Consider the following 5,641-nt stretch of genomic DNA (forward strand, 5'->3'; position numbering starts at 1 on the left):
ATCCTTCTCACTGTTTCTAAGATCTATGGCTCAAAAACAGTTTCCATCAGAGCCCTGGGGACAGGAAGGGACACCCTTAAAATTCAGTCTGCCCTTTGAGCCCCACCCACCCGGTGACGCTTCGCTGAGGGCACGCTGCATTTCCACCCACCTGGCATGCAGCAGCCAGGCAACCGGGGGAAACCTTCGTTCAGTGGGGAGAAGCAATGGGTCTTCAGATCTGTTCGGTGACTTCTGTTAACTGGAAAAATGTCAATCCTTCGCTCTCATTGTTCAAACAGCTTCTCTCTGTCTTGGCCAGAAGATGGTGCGGGGGCTCTACCTGATGCTCCCCGAGGCGTTAGAAGAAAATCTTGTGGGAGAGAAATTGTTGGGTAAGTGCAGAGGAACCTCCACCCAACCCTATGATGCACACGAACCAGGAAGGAATTTTGAATAGTGGGGGGCGTCAGGTGTCCCGTCCCCACACACATCTCTGCTCCTGGGAGAGACGAGCAGACCCCAAGTGGGTCCTCGGACCACAGCAGGTACCGCCCTTGGGGCAGGGCAGGCTCTGTGGGGACAGCGACCGGGAAAGGTCAGGGGCACCAGCCCCGGGCAGGGGAGATGGACCTGCAGACCCCTGTGAGCTCCCCTCTCCCTGGGGCAGCCCTGGCCAGGGGAGATTCAGCTCCTGCTTTCAGGGGGCTGGGGGCCGGTGTTCTTGACCCAGCTTTTTCTCAAGGGCCTGTCCTGCACTGAATCTTGGGCAACAGCGGCATGTGGGGGGGCTATTCTGCTCCCTTGCAGGTGGAGGGGTGCACGGAGGTGCCGCCTGCTGGGGTCTCCCCTTCCACATTCCCGTGGACCTCCCTGGCGAGCTGGAGACTCCCGTGCAGAAGCCGCCCTCTTGGGCAGGTGTTTGCCCCAGGGATGTCCCCGCAGTGGGTCTAGGAATCACTCTGCAGCATGGGCAGGACTGAAAGAGGAGGGGGTGGGGGGGACAGAGACCCCCGTGGCTTAGGCACCTTGTTGGGGCATGTCTGTTCCAGGACAGACATGCGAGAGGGCGGAGACCCCGACAGCAAGTCCCCGAAAACTTAGGAGCCTGAGGGCAGGTCAGGTGTGTCCGCTCCCCCCACAGCCCCTGGAGGGGGGACTTGCAGAGAGGATGTGGCAGGCGGTGCCCAAAGCTGGGGTCATCACTGTGGGGGTCATGGGACTGACCCCACGGGCCCGGGAGGCTTTGGTTCCTTGGAAACTGTTTAACCCTGTCCTTTCTCCTCTCCCTTGCACCCCAACCCTGTTTTCCTCAGCAGGGCTTTCACGTGAGGGGGTGTTTGCTCCGCACGCAGCAGATGGCAGCGCCGGTGGAGGGTGCGCAGGGTCTGGGGTCTCAGGGTGCCTCTGGGTCTGCCCCTGACACTGCCCCTGCTGCTGTCGTGCAACTTCCCTTTCCTCGTTTCCCTCGGCTTTCCCTCCTCTAGCTCCTGGGGTAATGCCTTTAAGGTCCCTTTTCTCTCTGCTCGTTAGGGGGCTTTGCCCTGGATTCCCCAGCACGCGCTGAGGACTCCCAACCTGGGTCAACCCTTCCCTTCGGGTTTGCCATGAGGCACCTCCTGTCTCCCCTTCTGTATACTCCTCCGGGTCTGTGCCGGGATCGTGGGAGGAGGAAACGTCATCTCATCTACCCTGCAAGTTCTCCATGGAGACCTTCCCGGAATAAAGGGCATCAGTGGGAGAAAATACACTTGAGTACACACGGACACCTCCTCGCACACCTGGGGAAGACCCAGGAACACCGAGTGACCCACCAACATGGCCTCTGCCCCCTATGAATGACATCTTCAACCCCAGAGAAAGGACAGAGGATGAGGGTCAGTCCTGGGGGGCAGTGGGAAGCCCAGCTACAAGGGTACGGGTGGTGCGGTCCTAAGGGGCCGCCTCCCCCTCTGATGAGGGATGGAGAGATTTGGACAAATCCTTCCAACGTGAGAACCTGGACGCCTCCTCACGGGGATGTTCTCTTATTCGTGGAAATGAGTCTCACAAAAGGGCAACCTCCACCCGCCTGTCGGAGCCCCTCCGTCTGACTCCCAGGAGCGCCCAGTATATCTAATCCTCCTGTCACAGAGGCACCTGTAGAGCCGCAAATGTCCTCCCCAGGGTCCACACAGGCTCACACCCCTGCATCTGAGTAATGAACGTGCTGGGTCAGCTCAGCCTCTTGGTCATTACCAGATGGAAATTTACCTATAAACTCCCCCTGTCTTTTATATCCTCCATGATACTCACCTGGTGAGGAGGGGAGGCCGTTGGCCCCTCACCTTCCTGTGCCGGGCCTGTCCACTCCAGTCCTGCTGTGTGGCTCAGCCTGCTGCCCAGTGAGTATATTTCCCCCAAATACCTAACTCCCCTTCAAGCTTGATTTATTTAAAAGATTCATTTTTATTTATGTATGAATATAAGAGGTGGGTACAGGCCAGAGATGTGGGGGTGAGCGGACTCATCAGAGACAGAGTGGGGAGCAGAAAAGGCAGATCTGAGGTGCTTCACTCCTTGCGCCACCAGGGAGACCCCACATATCCTTCTATTCTGGTGAATTCAGCTCACATGTCCCACAGTTCATAAAAGCTGACTGACTTCAGTTCCAGAATACTTTCACTATCTCTCCTGCCTTCCTGCTGGGGACTCTGCCTGGCAGCGTGCTCTCTGCAGGTCAGTTATCATGGCGAGTGTTTTTTTTTTTTTTTTTTTTTTACTCTATGACATCTGCTGTTGTCTCATCCTCATGACAGTGTGATTTACAAGGAAGAGATAAGTGTTTGGGTCTTCAGTGACGTGTAACCCAACACTATAAAGTGTTTGTTTTTCTTCTCTTGTACCGTGTCTACATTCAGCAGGCTTTTCACACCACTACGTAGCACGTTATTCCACGTTTGTGTCTATTCTACCTGACAACCAGGTGATAAGCTCTTCAAGGAGATTTTATTCATCCTTGTATTTATAGACTCAAAGACACTTCCAAATTTGTATGGTAAACTATTGTGGTTCTTTTAGGAGCAAATGGGTTAATCTAGAGGTAAGACTATTTCCCCTGAGAATTCTGTTCACAGCACAGTGTGAGTAGGAAGATGGTGCCTCCTGTACAAGAGCACAAGAAGGAGTGTTTACACTGTTGCTGTGTGACCCACGCTGACGGCCCTGAAATGAGGAGAAATGTTCCCTCACAGGAGATGGTGTCATTGGAGGATGTGGCTGTGAACTTCCCCTGGCAGGAGTGGGAAGACCTGAATGATGCTCAGAGGACCCTGTACCAGGATGTGATGCTGGAGACCTACAGTCACCTGGTGTCCCTCTGTGAGGAAGCTCCAGTGTAACACGAGTTCAAGTGCTGTTTTCTACACTGATTAAGTGTGGTCTTTCTTGTGAAATTGGTTGGTGGTGAGGTTGAACATGGCAAACAGACTAGATTGTGGGTGTTCACCCTATTTCTGAAAAGTTCCAGGTGACTTTCGTTGCACAGCTCTAAACACTGCTTTCGTTAGTCTTCAAAACTGAAGTTTAACTTGACCAAACCAACACTGTTCCTCATCACAAGGCATTGTGTTATCGATCCTGAGGAGAGCATCAGGTTGGAGAAGGGAGTACAGCCGTGGACTGTGGAGGAAGCCCCAAGCCAGAACCTCTCAGGTCAGTCAGTGCTTGCCTGGCAGGAGGCTAGCAGGAGGCTGGGAGAGTGGCCAGTGATATTGGCCACACTGCACTACTTTTCCAGTGTCCAAACCTTGGAGTTTATCTGCATTTATCAAAGTGATTCTTTATTCAGTTTCCACATAAGCTCTCTCCTAGATTTACTACTGCTCTTTTTTTTAACGGTTGTCAATGTTGGATTTCACCAGTATGCAGTCACTGATACTGCAGGAAATTATTCTGCAGTAGTCACATTTTCTGTGTTCTCTCTATTAGTTTATTCTCACCGACTGTTTTCTTTAAGGTACTTATTCAGGCATTTTTTAATTAATTAATTAATTAATTTATACAAGCACTGGGTACAGTCAGAAGTGCAGGAGGGTGAGAGAATTTCCCAGAGCCAGAGCGGGGAGCAGAGCAGGCAGAAGGACCAAAGTACACCACTGAGGGGAGCAGCGGGCGGCAGGAGAGGTTTGTGCGCCATATGAGACCCTCCTCCGGTGGCTGGGTAGCAGCTGGGGATCGACCCAGCGCTGCAGAGGCTGTGGGAAGCTTTGCAACCCAGCGCTCAACCACTGTGCCACTGGGGAGGCCCCAGACATTTGTTTTTTTCACTCAGTAAGTTCATGGGAAGTTTTTGACAGTGATAAATTATCTATGAGTGGGGATAAGAACAGTAATCATGGAAGAATTATTTGTTTTGTTGAAGTGATAAGCTGTGAGAAAGGAAAATGTGGGCCTCTCTGGTGGTGCAAGGGGTTAAGCACAGCACTGTGAAGCTATCTGTGGCCTCTAAAGCATGAGTTCCATCCCCGACCAGCCAGGGAGCTATACACATGGCACGGCAGACCTCTTCTGTCTTCTCTGCTGCTCCCCTCAGCAGTGGATTTCAGTCAGCCTTTGTGAGGCTGAGGAGAACCCAGAAATCATTCAGTGAGGGACGGAATGTTCTTACATGGGAGGGGAAACCTAAGGTTGTGGTTTCTAAAGCCATGGAACCAAGAGTTTCAGGTTGGGGGCTCATACCATGGGAGGAGTTTGATCTGTGCAATTCCACCTTCTTGTGGGAATCATCTGGAAGAAAGCAAAAGCATCAGTGAAAGGATGATATAGTGCAACTAACATACTAGATAAAAACTTGAGCTGCTATGAATTACGTAGAAACAGGTACCAAGTATTGCAGTGACTCCAGTAGCAGCCAAGGAGTGTTGATGTCAGAAGGATGTGCAGAAAGCCTTTCACAGTGACGACCACAGGCTGGATGCAGAACTTTTTTCCCTTCGATGAGCAGGAGAAAGTTGGACAAAAGATGAGGGAGAGTTTGCTGCATATGCTGTCATTCTGAGCAGTGCGTTATATAACATTTAAATAAGAATTGACAGAAAGGTCTCTCCCTGCCATGAAGGGAAGTACATGCCTTTGAGTCCACAGTTTTTGGAAATTTGTTTCATCTCCATATTTTCAATATATTCTTTAATTTTTTGAATCGAGGTAACATTTGATTTAGGGAGTAGAGTTTCATATTCTCAGAGGTCTGCCACCACCACACTCACCACCAGTTCACTCGTGGGCCTTCTCCATAGATCTTTGAACACCCTCCCACCTCTGTACACACACCCACTCTCCATCCCTCTGTAATACCCACAATTCTGCAGTCATATTTCCAGAGATTGTTCTGGTTTGTTGGTTCCTTTCTTTTTCCCTCCAGATTTGAAATTGGAGTGAAGCGATCAAGCAAATGTCTTTCTCCTGATTTTCTACATTAGCTATGCTCCTGCTATGTTCCATCCTGTTGTTGCAAATAGCCTGAGTTCATCCTTTTTATAGCTTAGCTCTCTCTACTCTATCGTGTATGTGAACTGCATCTTGCTTTCAGATTTAAATTTGACCCTATTGGTAACTCACCTTCTTGAACTTACACTATTATTTTCCTTCTAATTGCAATTGGGGCTGGAGCCTCTCCTAGAAT

This window comes from Talpa occidentalis, unplaced genomic scaffold, assembly GCF_014898055.3.
Source record: "Talpa occidentalis isolate TD23 unplaced genomic scaffold, MPIMG_talOcc4v2.1 talOcc4.18, whole genome shotgun sequence".
NCBI classification, from domain to species: Eukaryota; Metazoa; Chordata; class Mammalia; order Eulipotyphla; family Talpidae; genus Talpa; species Talpa occidentalis.